This window comes from Oncorhynchus nerka, unplaced genomic scaffold (genome assembly GCF_034236695.1).
Source record: "Oncorhynchus nerka isolate Pitt River unplaced genomic scaffold, Oner_Uvic_2.0 unplaced_scaffold_1801, whole genome shotgun sequence".
In the NCBI taxonomy this organism is placed as follows: domain Eukaryota; kingdom Metazoa; phylum Chordata; class Actinopteri; order Salmoniformes; family Salmonidae; genus Oncorhynchus; species Oncorhynchus nerka.
The window spans coordinates 23,760-40,318 of NW_027039537.1; the positions used below are offsets into that span (position 1 = coordinate 23,760).

At 43.1% G+C, this 16,559-nt stretch overlaps 1 pseudogene; it reads right to left on the reverse strand.

Annotated features, from left to right (window-relative positions):
* Positions 1-16,559, reverse strand: part of LOC135567797 (zinc finger protein 91-like) — a 37,012-nt pseudogene that overhangs the window by 6,626 nt on the left and 13,827 nt on the right.

Here is a 16,559-nt window from a genome sequence, read left to right on the forward strand (position 1 = left end):
TAATTAGCATAACGCAACGGACATAAATCTTCCTAGAAAATATTCCTATTCATGAAAATCACAAGTGAAATATATTGGAACACAGCTTAGCCTTTTGTTAATCACCCTGTCATCTCAGATTTTCAAAATATGCTTTACAGCCAACGCTAGACAAGCAACTGTGTAAGTTTATCATAGCCTAGCATAGCATTATGCCTAGCTAGCAGCAGGCAAACTTGTCACGGAATTCAGAAAAGCAATCAAATTCAATCGTTTACCTTTGATGAACTTCGGATGTTTTCACTCACGAGACTCCCAGGTAGACAGCCAAAGTTAATTTTTTCCCAAAATATTATTTTTGTAGGCGAAATAGCTCCGTTTGTTCTTCATGTTTGGCTGAGAAATCGCCCGGAAATAGCGGTCACAACTCCGAAAAATATTCCAAATTAGCTCCATAATATCGACAAAAACATGGCAAACGTTTAGAATCAATCCTCAAGGTGTTTTTCTAATATCTATTTGATAATATATCAGTCGGGACAATTCCTTTTTCTCAAGGACGGATTGGAGTAATGGCTACCTCTGCACTTTACGCGAGAATCTCTCTCGGAGCCACCATGTGACCACTAACGCAATGTGCCCCCATACGGCTATTCTTCAACAGAAATGCATAAAACTACGTCACAATGCTGTAGACACCTTGGGGAATACGTACAAAGCGTAAGCTCGTTAGTGGTACATTCAAAGCCATATAGTGAGTCATTGGAACGCAGCGCTTTCAAAACCTGGGGCACTTCCGTGTTAGATTTTTCTCAGGCTTTCGCCTGCAACATCAGTTCTGTTATACTCACAGACAATATCTTTACAGTTTTGGAAACGTTAGAGTGTTTTCTATCCAACGCTGTCAATTATATGCATATTCTAGCATCTTTTCCTGACAAAATATCCCGTTTAAAACGGGGACGTTTTTTCCCCAAAAATGAAAATACTGCCCCCTAACACCAAGAGGTTTTAAGGTAATCAGAAATATTTAGGACTAACATATTCCTTGACACCCATTCTGAAACTAACTGCAGCTCTATGTTAAGTGTTGCAGTCATTTCAGTCGCTGTAGTAGCTGACGTGTACGGTGTTGAGTCATCCACATACATAGACTCACTGGCTTTACTCAAATGTCATTGGAATGTTGTTGGTAAAGATTGAAAAAAGTAGGTGCCAAACAGCTGCCCTGGGGAATTCCTGATTCAAACTTGATTTTGTAGCTCTGGGGCGGCAGGTAGCCTAGTGGTTAGAGCGGTAGGCCAGTAACCGAAAGATTGCTGGATCGAATCCCCGAGTTGACAAGGTAAAAAACTCTGTCGTTCTGCCCCTGAACAAGGCAGTCGTAGGCCGTCATTGAAAAAAATAATTTGTTCTTAACTGACTTGCCTAATTAAATAAAGGTTACATTTTAAAAGAAAAACTCTTTATCCACAATATAGCAGGGGGTGTAAAGCCATACGTTTTTGTCAGCAACAGACTATGATCGATAATGTCAAATGCCGCACTGAAGTCAAACAAAACAGCCCCAACAGTATTTTTATCATCAATTTCTCTCAGCCAATTAGTCATTTGTAAGTGCTGTGCTTGTTGAATGAACTTCCCTATAAGCTAAAAGTCTATATTTGTTTACTGTAAAATAGCATTGTATCTGGTCAAATATTTTTTTCCCAAAATTGCAAGGGTTGGTAACAGGCTGATTGGTCAGCTATTTAAGCCAGTAAAGGGAGCTTTACTATTCTTGGGTAGTGGAATTACTTTAGCTTCCCTCTAGGCCTGAGGGCACACACTTTCTAGTAGGCTTAAATTCAAGACAAGGCAAATAGGAATGGCAATATCGGCCGCTATTATCCTCAATTTTCCATCCACGTTATCATACACCAGTGACTTGTCATTGTTGATTTTATTTGAGCATTGAAGATGCTCCAAAGATTTTTTACTATCATTCTTCATGTCATTTATCTTTGTTTCATAGTGTAGTTTCTTCTTTTTATTCAGTTTAGTCACATGATTTCTCAATATGCAATAGGTTTGCCAATCAGTTATTCAGCCAGACCTATTTGCCATCTTTTTTGCCTCCCTCTTCATCATACCATTTTGTAATTCCTCATCAATTCACATGGATTTAACAGTTTTTACAGTCATTTTCTTAATGGGTGCTGCTTATTAGTAACTGGGATAAGCAGTTTCAAATGTGTCAAGGGCAGCGTCTGGTTGCTCATCATTACACACCAAGGGCAAACAAATATGATTTACATCAACAACATAGGAATCACTACAAAAAAATGCATGACCTCTTATACACAATATTAGGCCCAGCCTTTGGAACTGTGGTTTTCCTAGACATGGCTACTATAATGTGATCACTACATCTGATGGATCTGGATACTGCTTTAAAACCCATTTCTGCAGCATTAGTAAAGATATGATCAAACCATGTTGTTGATTTCATTCCTCTACTGTTTGTAACTACCCTGGTAGGTTGATTGACAACCTGAACAAGGTTGCCGGCACTGGTTACAGTTTGAAGCTTTCTCTTGAGTGGGCAGCCTGATCACAGCTTTCCTCCAGTATTAGTTAATTAACAGTGTCTTGAGTTTAGTTTGCCTGTTCTACAGTCTTGTAAAGATAGGGGGGTTGACTGGGACAGGCAATGTAATATCCATAATGTTTTAAGGAAAAGTTTTTGTAAAACAAGCACCTTACATTGGATAATCTTGAAACTTTCTCTCCAAAGCTAGCTTTGTATTTGTTCAAACTAAACTACTTACTTTGATGTGTCAAATCTGATCCTTTCTTCTCTTCTCCTCCTCTCACAGTTCCACTCAGCCCCGTTGTTTTCCTGCAGTCCACCAGCAGCACAGACAACCTCTTCATACCCAGCAGTAAGGTGCTACCAGGAGAGGCATGACACGGGGACTCCGGGAGGGAGGAGGGGCTAGCGTTGTCCTGGTTACCATAAACAGGGGACACAGACACATATCATTATGGATGCTGATGTCACTGTTGTCATGAAGTGATATACAGAAACCCATCCCAGACCCAGAGAGAGCAAGCTGTATGCTAGACCAGACCAAGCTGTATGCTAGACCTGCTGATGCCACTGTTGACATGAAGTGTTTTACAGAAACCCATCCCAGACCCAGAGAGAGCAAACTGTATGCTAGGCCAGACCAAGCTGTACCATCTGGTGTTCTGATCTGGAGAGACTCTTCTCTTCCTCGTCAGCATCAGGATGTTGTTGAGGCTCCCCAGAGGATCCATAATAGTCATGTCTCTCTCCTGTGTGAACGAGGACATCAAACAGATGGTAAACTTATGACCATCTATTGCAATCATAGAGTCTTACAAGAGGCATGCATATGTCTAAAATGGCCACTTTCATCATGATTTCCTAAAACAGTGTTTGTGATGCAAATGTAAAAGGGTCGTTCCACGAAATGGGTCGCTTTTGCGTCCCTTTGTTATTTTAAGTAGAACATATGCACCAATATAGAATTTTAAAAGCCTGTTATATTAGATGAGGGGAACTTTAATATAGACCACATGGAGAATTCAATACATCTAATTGAAAAGTCCCTAAAATATATGAACCAATGGCATATCGACCCTTTAACAATTCCTACAGTACTGAACAACATATTCAAGTGTAGAACTTCAGTAGAATGCCCCTTTAAAACCACACATTAGTTCAACAACTGCATAGTTTGTGTCCCTGTTGAAGACAGTACTCACTGGTGTTAATCTGATATTCTGTCTCTTCCTCTTTCACCCCCAAAACGTCTTCCTCCTTCACCTTTATTGAGATAGCATCATCTTCCTCTCTAAACGGTTCTTTCTCTTCTTTCACTATAACAGCCTCTTCCTCCTTTTTCATTCTGAAAGATTCTTTCTCCATACAGCCGACACCCTCTTCATTAGCAAGGGAGGAGTAGTTTAGTGAGCTCATGGTCAGGGATGTTATCTAGCTAGCTAGCATTAGCGTCTAGCCTAGTGCTAGGCTCAGTATCAATCTTTAACACGTTTGCAAATTGAACCAGTTGATACGTCAAACGAAACTTGTTTAAAACACTGAGGTTAGCTAATGTACATTAAAACAGCAGACCTCCTCTTCATTAGCAGGGGATGAGTACTTTAATGAACTCATGGTCAGGGATGTTAGCTAGCTAGTTAGCATTAGCGACTAGCCTAGTGCTCGGCTCAGCATAAATCTTTAACAAGTTTGCAAATTAGGGTACAGTTAACCAGTTAATACGTCAACAGAACTGTGTTTAAAACACTGAGATTAGATAATGTACATTAACATGGTCTAAAGCGTCAATCTTTCACTTTTATGTTGGCTAGCAAGCTACCGAGGTGGTCGAAAGAGGTGGCGCCTTGTTGTTCCTGAAGAAGCGTCCCGTCCCGTCCAATATACGTCACGAAAGAAGAGTCAACTGAAAGACGCTCGTCGCCATCTGCTGGCTGGAGTGGGTAACGCAGTTTGGAAACAGTAGTTACAACACTTTTCGTATTGGAAAGAACGTCATAATTATTTAACAGTAAGCTGATATATTTTCTCTTCCAAATAATACGTTCCTGTACACAGACGTAGAAGCTCAATATGAATATGTAGATGATTAATAAATACTTATATGAATAGGTAGTGTGTTGATATACATTTTCTCTGTTAATTTTTCACATTCTTTTTTATCTACATGTGACCATACTATTCCCTTAAAGCCACGCTCTATAAGATACAAATCATCCTGTAAACAACAGAACAAATGCATCACATGCAAATAGCACTTGATTATCTGTAGTGCTTTACACTGGGTAGACAAAACATTAAGAACAGCTGCTCCTTCCATGACATAGACTGACTAGGTGAATCCAGGCTAAAGCTATGATCCCTTACTGATGTCACTAGTTAAATCCACTTCAATCCGTGTAGATGAAGGGGGGAGACAGGTTAAATAAGGATTTTTAAGCCTTGAGACATGAGACATGGATTGTGCATGTGTGCCATTTAGAGAGTTAATGGGGAAGACAAAATATTTAAGTGACTTTGCACGGGGTATGGTAGTAGGTGCCAGGCGCACCGGTTTGTGTCAAGAACTGCAACGCTGCTGGGTTTTTCAGCTCAACAGTTTCCCATGTGTACCAAGAGTGGTCCACCACCCAAACAGTGGTGGTTTGTGCCGTTTAAGATGAGGCAGGACGATGTGTTTTTTCATGAGCATGGCCTTAATTCTATTACAGCATATTGGATGACTGTCATTCATATGTCCCTCACCCTGTTCAATGTAACAGCAATAGGTTTAGGCTACTACGTGATACTCTAATTGTCCCTGTACCCATCATGAGGTAACAACCTAGCCTATGAATGAAAGTTTAGAATGTAGGTTCACACAGGTCGAGAGAATTTTGTGCGATGACAGACAGTGACACATAGACAGACAGTGACACATTCAATACTGCCTTGCACACTCTCGCCTGCATCTAGCTGAAATAGAGATATCACTGGACAAATTCAGGTATGTTTATCCCCGTTTTGTTCCATTTAAACGTTTGTCAACAGAATCGGCGGAATGAATACACAGACACGTTGTATTCCTTCTTGCATCTATGTGCTCTCCTCTTATCACCTTCTCCCTTTGTTTCTGTACTTCAATGCACAACACATCAGCTGTATGTCACTAGGAGAAAAAACCTTTCCAAGCCAAACCATTTCATAACTGAAACACACAGCTTACATTGTTGTCACCATATTAGCTAAAATAACATCATAGTCAACAGAGCTAATAGAACTAACTCGTTAGTAAACCTGCTACAATCATGCAGTAACGTTACAGTGTACAGTCAGTAAGCAGTTTAGCACTTACCTTGGCGGGTCCCAGTGGCAATAAATTAGTAAAACCAAAAGCTTGCCTTGACTTGGAAGAGTTCCAGTGTTGTGTTGGATAGTCATAGCCAGCTAGCTAACATAGCATCCCTCTGTTTGAGTCAAGAGTTTGAGTAGACTAAACTAGATAGCTGCATTTGCTAGCTAAGTAAGTGAAACTGAAAGTGGAAAATAAATGACGAAATATCTCTCTCTCGCTTCTCCTTCATTTTGGAATAAAATAATTTGTTCAAAACTGTTCAACTATTGTATTTTTATCTCTTTTAGTCAACTACTCACCACATGTTATGCACTGCAGTGCTAGCTAGCTGTAGCTTATGCTTTCAGTACTAGATACATTATCTGATCCTTTCATTGGTTGGACATCATGTCAGTTCATGCTGCAAGAGCTCTGATGGGTTGGAGGATGTCCTCCGGAAGTTGTCATAATAACTGTGTAAGTCTAAGGAAGCCTTGAGAACCATAATCCTCCTAGGTTTTGTATTGAAGTCAATGTATCCAGAGGAGGATGCAAAATAGTATGTTTTAATAAATTATTTGGTGACGTGATTATATTTAGTATAGATCTATCTAAAAAGGACCACTTTTAAATATTTTACCATTTTTATTTTTCTGAAAATAACTGAGGACGATGGTCCTCCCCATCCTCCTCTGAGGAGACCCCACTGCAACCAAAGGACACCCAGCCAACTTGACACAATTGTGGAAAGCATTGGAGTCAACATGGGCCAGCATCCCTGTGGAATGCTTTCGACACCTTGTAGAGTCCATGCCCCGACGAATTGAGGCTGTTCTGAGGGGAAAAGGGGAGGGTCCAACTCCATATTAGGAAGGTGTTCGAAATGTTTGGTATAATCAGTGGATACATCATACTTAATGTGGAGGCTATATACAGGGGGTACCAGTACAGAGTCAATGTGGAGGCTATATACAGGAGGTACCAGTACAGAGTCAATGTGGAGGCTATATACAGAGGTACCAGTACAGAGTCAATGTGGAGGCTATATACAGGAGGTACCAGTACAGAGTTAATGTGGAGGCTGTATACAGGAGGTACCAGTACAGAGTCAATGTGGAGGCTATATACAGGAGGTACCAGTACAGAGTCAATGTGGAGGCTATATACAGGAGGTACCAGTACAGAGTTAATGTGGAGGCTGTATACAGGAGGTACCAGTACAGAGTTAATGTGGAGGCTGTATACAGGAGGTACCAGTACAGAGTCAATTTGGAGGCTATATACAGGGGGTACCAGTACAGAGTCAATGTGGAGGCTATATACAGGGGTACCAGTACAGAGTCAATGTGGAGCGCTATATACTATATACAGGAGGTACCAGTACAGAGTCAATGTGGAGGCTATATACAGGAGGTACCAGTACAGAGTCAATGTGGAGGCTATATACAGGGGGTACCAGTACAGAGTTAATGTGGAGGCTATATACAGGAGGTACCAGTACAGAGTTAATGTGGAGGCTATATACAGGAGGTACCAGTACAGAGTCAATGTGGAGGCTATATACAGGGGGTACCAGTACAGAGTCAATGTGGAGGCTATATACAGGGGGTACCAGTACAGAGTCAATGTGGAGGCTATATACAGGAGGTACCAGTACAGAGTCAATGTGGAGGCTATATACAGGGGTACCAGTACAGAGTCAATGTGGAGGCTATATACAGGGGTACCAGTACAGAGTCAATGTGGAGGCTATATACAGGAGGTACCAGTACAGAGTCAATGTGGAGGCTATATACAGGAGGTACCAGTACAGAGTCAATGTGGAGGCTATATACAGGGGTACCAGTACAGAGTCAATGTGGAGGCTATATACAGGGGGTACCAGTACAGAGTCAATGTGGAGGCTATATACAGGAGGTACCAGTACAGAGTCAATGTGGAGGCTATATACAGGAGGTACCAGTACAGAGTCAATGTGGAGGCTATATACAGGAGGTACCAGTACAGAGTTAATGTGGAGGCTATATACAGGAGTTAATGTGGAGGCTATATACAGGAGTACCAGTAGAGTCAATGTGGAGGCTATATACAGGGGTACCAGTACAGAGTCAATGTGGAGGCTATATACAGGGGGTACCAGTACAGAGTCAATGTGGAGGCTATATACAGGGGTACCAGTACAGAGTCAATGTGGAGGCTATATACAGGAGGTACCAGTACAGAGTTAATGTGGAGGCTACAGGAGGTACCAGTACAGAGTTAATGTGGAGGCTATATACAGGAGGTACCAGTACAGAGTCAATGTGGAGGCTATAGGGGGTACCAGAGTCAATGTACCAGTACAGAGTCAATGTGGAGGCTATATACAGGAGGTACCAGTACAGAGGAGGCTATATACAGGAGGTACCAGTACAGAGTCAATGTGGAGGCTATATACAGGAGGTACCAGTACAGAGTTAATGTGGAGGCTATATACAGGAGGTACCAGTACAGAGTCAATGTGGAGGCTATATACAGGAGGTACCAGTACAGAGTTAATGTGGAGGCTATATACAGGAGGTACCAGTACAGAGTTAATGTGGAGGCTATATACAGGAGGTACCAGTACAGAGTCAATGTGGAGGCTATATACAGGGGGTACCAGTACAGAGTCAATGTGGAGGCTATATACAGGAGGTACCAGTACAGAGTTAATGTGGAGGCTATATACAGGAGGTACCAGTACAGAGTTAATGTGGAGGCTATATACAGGAGGTACCAGTACAGAGTCAATGTGGAGGCTATATACAGGAGGTACCAGTACAGAGTTAATGTGGAGGCTATATACAGGAGGTACCAGTACAGAGTCAATGTGGAGGCTAATGGGGGTACCAGTACAGAGTCAATGTGGAGGCTATATATATACAGGGGTACCAGTACAGAGTCAATGTGGAGGCTATATACAGGAGGTACCAGTACAGAGTCAATGTGGAGGCTATATACAGGAGGTACCAGTACAGAGTTAATGTGGAGGCTATATACAGGAGGTACCAGTACAGAGTCAATGTGGAGGCTATATACAGGGGGTACCAGTACAGAGTCAATGTGGAGGCTATATACAGGAGGTACCAGTACAGAGTCAATGTGGAGGCTATATACAGGAGGTACCAGTACAGAGTCAATGTGGAGGCTATATACAGGGGGTACCAGTACAGAGTCAATGTGGAGGCTATATACAGGGGGTACCAGTACAGAGTCAATGTGGAGGCTATATACAGGGGTACCAGTACAGAGTCAATGTGGAGGCTATATACAGGGTACCAGTACAGAGTCAATGTGGAGGCTATATACAGGGGTACCAGTACAGAGTCAATGTGGAGGCTATATACAGGGGTACCAGAGAGTCAATGTGGAGGCTATATACAGGAGGTACCAGTACAGAGTCAATGTGGAGGCTATATACAGGAGGTACCAGTACAGAGTTAATGTGGAGGCTATATACAGGTCAATGTGGAGGCTACCAGTACAGAGTCAATGTGGAGGCTATATACAGGAGGTACCAGTACAGAGTCAATGTGGAGGCTATATACAGGAGGTACCAGTACAGAGTCAATGTGGAGGCTATATACAGGAGGTACCAGTACAGAGTCAATGTGGAGGCTATATACAGGAGGTACCAGTACAGAGTCAATGTGGAGGCTATATACAGGGTGGAGGCTATATACAGGGGGTACCAGTACAGAGTCAATGTGGAGGCTATATACAGGAGGTACCAGTACAGAGTCAATGTGGAGGCTATATACAGGAGGTACCAGTACAGAGTTAATGTGGAGGCTATATACAGGAGGTACCAGTACAGAGTTAATGTGGAGGCTATATACAGGGGTACCAGTACAGAGTCAATGTGGAGGCTATATACAGGAGGTACCAGTACAGAGTCAATGTGGAGGCTATATACAGGAGGTACCAGTACAGAGTTAATGTGGAGGCTATATACAGGGGGTACCAGTACAGAGTCAATGTGGAGGCTATATACAGGGGGGTACCAGTACAGAGTCAATGTGGAGGTATACAGGAGGTACAGAGTAATGTGGAGGCTACAGGAGGTACCAGTACAGAGTCAATGTGGAGGCTATATACAGGAGGTACCAGTACAGAGTCAATGTGGAGGCTATATACAGGAGGTACCAGTACAGAGTTAATGTGGAGGCTATATACAGGAGTACAGAGTAATGTGGAGGCCAGGGGGTACCAGTAGAGTCAATGTGGAGGCTATATACAGGAGGTACCAGTACAGAGTTAATGTGGAGGCTATATACAGGGGAGTACCAGTACAGAGTCAATGTGGAGGCTATATACAGGAGGTACCAGTACAGAGTCAATGTGGAGGCTATATACAGGTACAGAGTCAATGTACCAGTACAGAGTCAATGTGGAGGCTATATACAGGGGGTACCAGTACAGAGTCAATGTGGAGGCTATATACAGGGGTACCAGTACAGAGTCAATGTGGAGGCTATATACAGGAGGTACCAGTACAGAGTACCAGTACAGAGTCAATGTGGAGGCTATATACAGGGGTACCAGTACAGAGTCAATGTGGAGGCTATATACAGGGGGTACCAGTACAGAGTCAATGTGGAGGCTATATACAGGAGGTACCAGTACAGAGTCAATGTGGAGGCTATATACAGGAGGTACCAGTACAGAGTTAATGTGGAGGCTATATACAGGGGTACCAGTACAGAGTCAATGTGGAGGCTATATACAGGGGGTACCAGTACAGAGTCAATGTGGAGGCTATATACAGGAGGTACCCAGTACAGAGTCAATGTGGAGGTTAATGTGGATATACAGGGGTACCAGTACAGAGTCAATGTGGAGGCTATATACAGGAGGTACCAGTACAGAGTTAATGTGGAGGCTATATACAGGAGGGACCAGTACAGAGTCAATGTGGAGGCTATATACAGGAGGTACCAGTACAGAGTCAATGTGGAGGCTATATACAGGAGGTACCAGTACAGAGTCAATGTGGAGTTGGAGGCTATATACAGGAGGTACCAGTACAGAGTCAATGTGGAGGCTATATACAGGAGGTACCAGTACAGAGTTAATGTGGAGGCTATATACAGGAGGTACCAGTACAGAGTCAATGTGGAGGCTATATACAGGAGGTACCAGTACAGAGTCAATGTGGAGGCTATATACAGGAGGTACCAGTACAGAGTTAATGTGGAGGCTATATACAGGAGGTACCAGTACAGAGTCAATGTGGAGGCTATATACAGGAGGTACCAGTACAGAGTCAATGTGGAGGCTATATACAGGAGGTACCAGTACAGAGTTAATGTGGAGGCTATATACAGGGGTACCAGTACAGAGTTAATGTGGAGGCTATATACAGGGGGTACCAGTACAGAGTCAATGTGGAGGCTATATACAGGAGGTACCAGTACAGAGTTAATGTGGAGGCTATATACAGGAGGTACCAGTACAGAGTCAATGTGGAGGCTATATACAGGGGGTACCAGTACTGTATATACAGGAGGTACCAGTACAGAGTCAATGTGGAGGCTATATACAGGAGGTACCAGTACAGAGTCAATGTGGAGGCTATATACAGGGGTACCAGTACAGAGTCAATGTGGAGGCTATATACAGGAGGTACCAGTACAGAGTCAATGTGGAGGCTATATACAGGAGGTACCAGTACAGAGTCAATGTGGAGGCTATATACAGGAGGTACCAGTACAGAGTTAATGTGGAGGCTATATACAGGAGGTACCAGTACAGAGTCAATGTGGAGGCTATATACAGGAGGTACCAGTACAGAGTCAATGTGGAGGCTATATACAGGGGTACCAGTACAGAGTCAATGTGGAGGCTAATAGGCTATATACAGGGGTACCAGTACAGAGTCAATGTGGAGGCTGTGGAGGCTATATACAGGGGGTACCAGTACAGAGTCAATGTGGAGGCTATATACAGGAGGTACCAGTACAGAGTCAATGTGGAGGCTATATACAGGAGGTACCAGTACAGAGTCAATGTGGAGGCTATATACAGGGGTACCAGTACAGAGTCAATGTGGAGGCTATATACAGGAGGTACCAGTACAGAGTCAATGTGGAGGCTATATACAGGAGGTACCAGTACAGAGTCAATGTGGAGGCTATACCATAGGCAGGAGGTACCAGTACAGAGTCAATGTGGAGGCTATATACAGGAGGTACCAGTACAGAGTCAATGTGGAGGCTATATACAGGAGGTACCAGTACAGAGTCAATGTGGAGGCTATATACAGGAGGTACCAGTACAGAGTCAATGTGGAGGCTATATACAGGAGGTACCAGTACAGAGTCAATGTGGAGGCTATATACAGGAGGTACCAGTACAGAGTCAATGTGGAGGCTATATACAGGAGGTACCAGTACAGAGTTAATGTGGAGGCTATATACAGGAGGTACCAGTACAGAGTCAATGTGGAGGCTATATACAGGAGGTACCAGTACAGAGTCAATGTGGAGGCTATATACAGGAGTCAATGGTACCAGTACAGAGTCAATGTGGAGGCTATATACAGGAGGTACCAGTACAGAGTCAATGTGGAGGCTATATACAGGAGGTACCAGTACAGAGTCAATGTGGAGGCTATATACCAGTACAGAGTCAATGTGGAGGCTATATACAGGAGGTACCAGTACAGAGTCAATGTGGAGGCTATATACAGGAGGTACCAGTACAGAGTCAATGTGGAGGCTATATACAGGAGGTACCAGTACAGAGTCAATGTGGAGGCTATATACAGGAGGTACCAGTACAGAGTCAATGTGGAGGCTATATACAGGAGGTACCAGTACAGAGTTAATGTGGAGGCTATATACAGGAGGTACCAGTACAGAGTCAATGTGGAGGCTATATACAGGAGGTACCAGTACAGAGTCAATGTGGAGGCTATATACAGGAGGTACCAGTACAGAGTCAATGTGGAGGCTATATACAGGAGGTACCAGTACAGAGTTAATGTGGAGGCTATATACAGGAGGTACCAGTACAGAGTCAATGTGGAGGCTATATACAGGAGGTACCAGTACAGAGTCAATGTGGAGGCAGTACAGAGTCAATGTGGAGGCTATATACAGGAGGTACCAGTACAGAGTCAATGTGGAGGCTATATACAGGAGGTACCAGTACAGAGTCAATGTGGAGGCTATATACAGGAGGTACCAGTACAGAGTTAATGTGGAGGCTATATACAGGGGGTACCAGTACAGAGTCAATGTGGAGGCTATATACAGGAGGTACCAGTACAGAGTCAATGTGGAGGCTATATACAGGAGGTACCAGTACAGAGTCAATGTGGAGGCTATATACAGGAGGTACCAGTACAGAGTCAATGTGGAGGCTATATACAGGAGGTACCAGTACAGAGTCAATGTGGAGGCTATATACACCAGGAGTCAATGTGGACCTAGTACAGAGTTAATGTGGAGGCTGTATACAGGAGGTACCAGTACAGAGTCAATGTGGAGGCTATATACAGGAGGTACCAGTACAGAGTCAATGTGGAGGCTATATACAGGGGGTACCAGTACAGAGTCAATGTGGAGGCTATATACAGGAGGTACCAGTACAGAGTCAATGTGGAGGCTATATACAGGAGGTACCAGTACAGAGTTAATGTGGAGGCTGTATACAGGAGGTACCAGTACAGAGTTAATGTGGAGGCTATATACAGGAGGTACCAGTACAGAGTCAATGTGGAGGCTATATACAGGAGGTACCAGTACAGAGTCAATGTGGAGGCTATATACAGGAGGTACCAGTACAGAGTTAATGTGGAGGCTATATACAGGGAGGTACCAGTACAGAGTCAATGTGGAGGCTATATACAGGAGGGAGGCTACCAGTACAGAGTTAATGTGGAGGCTATATACAGGAGGTACCAGTACAGAGTCAATGTGGAGGCTATATACAGGAGGTACCAGTACAGAGTCAATGTGGAGGCTATATACAGGGGGTACCAGTACAGAGTCAATGTGGAGGCTATATACAGGAGGTACCAGTACAGAGTCAATGTGGAGGCTATATACAGGAGGTACCAGTACAGAGTTAATGTGGAGGCTATATACAGGAGGTACCAGTACAGAGTTAATGTGGAGGCTATATACAGGAGGTACCAGTACAGAGTTAATGTGGAGGCTATATACAGGAGGTACCAGTACAGAGTCAATGTGGAGGCTATATACAGGAGGTACCAGTACAGAGTCAATGTGGAGGCTATATACAGGAGGTACCAGAACAGAGTTAATGTGGAGGCTATATACAGGAGATACCAGTGCAGAGTTAATGTGGAGGCTATATACAGGAGATACCAGTGCAGAGTTAATGTGGAGGCTATATACAGGAGGTACCAGTACAGAGTCAATGTGGAGGCTATATACAGGAGATACCAGTACAGAGTCAATGTGGAGGCTATATACAGGAGGTACCAGTACAGAGTCAATGTGGAGGCTATATACAGGGGTACCAGTACAGAGTCAATGTGGAGGCTATATACAGGGGGTACCAGTACAGAGTCAATGTGGAGGCTATATACAGGGGGTACCAGTACAGAGTCAATGTGGAGGCTATATACAGGAGGTACCAGTACAGAGTTAATGTGGAGGCTGTATACAGGAGGTACCAGTACAGAGTTAATGTGGAGGCTATATACAGGAGGTACCAGTACAGAGTCAATGTGGAGGCTATATACAGGGGGTACCAGTACAGAGTCAATGTGGAGGCTATATACAGGAGGTACCAGTACAGAGTCAATGTGGAGGCTATATACAGGAGGGGTACCAGTACCAGTGCAGAGTTAATGTGGAGGCTATATACAGGAGGTACCAGTACAGAGTTAATGTGGAGGCTATATACAGGGGGTACCAGTACAGAGTCAATGTGGAGACTATATACAGGGGGTACCAGTACCGAGTCAATGTGGAGGCTATATACATGAGGTACCAGTACATAGTCAATGTGGAGGATATATACATGAGGTACCAGAACAGAGTTAATGTGGAGGCTATATACAGGAGATACCAGTGCAGAGTTAATGTGGAGGCTATATACAGGAGATACCAGTGCAGAGTTAATGTGGAGGCTATATACAGGAGGTACCAGTACAGAGTCAATGTGGAGGTAATATACAGGAGATACCAGTACAGAGTCAATGTGGAGGCTATATACAGGGGTACCAGTACAGAGTCAATGTGGAGGCTATATACATGAGGTACCAGTACAGAGTCAATGTGGAGACTATATACAGGAGGTACCAGTACAGAGTCAATTTGGAGGCTATATACAGGGGGTACCAGTACAGAGTCAATGTCAATGTCATTATCTAGGAGAGTGTAGAGCAGTGTTAACCAATCCTAGTCCTCCACTACCCCCAACAGTAACACATTATCTAGGAGAGTGTAGAGCAGTGTTAACCAATCCTGGTCCTCCACTACCCCCAACAGTAACACATTATCTAGGAGAGCGTAGAGCAGTGTTAACCAATCCTGGTCCTCCACTACCCCCAACAGTTGTGGTGTCTTAGGTCTCTCTTTATGTAGTGTTGTAGTTCTTAGGTCTCTCTTTATGTAGTGTTGTGGTGTCTTAGGTCTCTCTTTATGTAGTGTTGTGGTGTCTTAGGTCTCTCTTTATGTAGTGTTGTGGTGTCTTAGTTCTCTCTTTATGTAGTGTTGTGGTGTCTTAGGTCTCTCTTCATGTAGTGTTGTGGTGTCTTAGGTCTCTCTTTATGTAGTGTTGTCTTAGGTCTCTCTTTATGTAATGTTGTGGTGTCTTAGGTCTCTCTTTATGTAGTGTTGTCTTAGGTCTCTCTTTATGTAATGTTGTGGTGTCTTAGGTCTCTCTTTATGTAGTGTTGTCTTAGGTCTCTCTTTATGTAGTGTTGTGGTGTCTCTCTTTATGTAGTGTTGTGGTGTCTTTTATGTAATGTTGTGGTGTCTTAGGTCTCTTTTATGTAGTGTTGTCTGTCTTAGTCTCTCTTTATGTAATGTTGTGTCTTAGGTCTCTCTTTATGTAGTGTTGTGGTGTCTTAGGTCTCTCTTTATGTAGTGTTGTGGTGTCTTAGGTCTCTCTTTATGTAGTGTTGTGGTGTCTTAGGTCTCTCTTTATGTAGTGTTGTGGTGTCTTAGGTCTCTCTTTATGTAGTGTTGTGGTGTCTTAGGTCTCTCTTTATGTAGTGTTGTGGTGTCTCTCTTGTTGTGTGTTTTGTCCTATATTTGTATTTTTTAACACCAGCCCGCCCCTGCAGGAGACCTTTAGTCTACTGGTAGACAGTCATTACAAATAAGAGTTTGTTCTTAACTGACTTGCATAGTTAAATAAAGGTTCAATAAATAAAAATCGTACACCCGGGAGTTGTTTGACTAGTGGAAAAAGTCGGACAGAGAGACGTGCTAGTCGCTAGCTAATTACATTACTAAAATGGAGCAGGTGAGTTAGCTAAAATAAAGGTTAAATAAAATAAATAGAAACATGATGGTTGCAACACATGGAGTAGGGTTGATATAGTCATGGTAGGATACATGATAGAGACAACACATGGAGTAGGGTTGATATAGTCATGGTAGGATACATGATAGAGACAACACATGGAGTAGGGTTGATATAGTCATGGTAGGATACATGATAGAGACAACACATGGAGTAGGATATTGATAG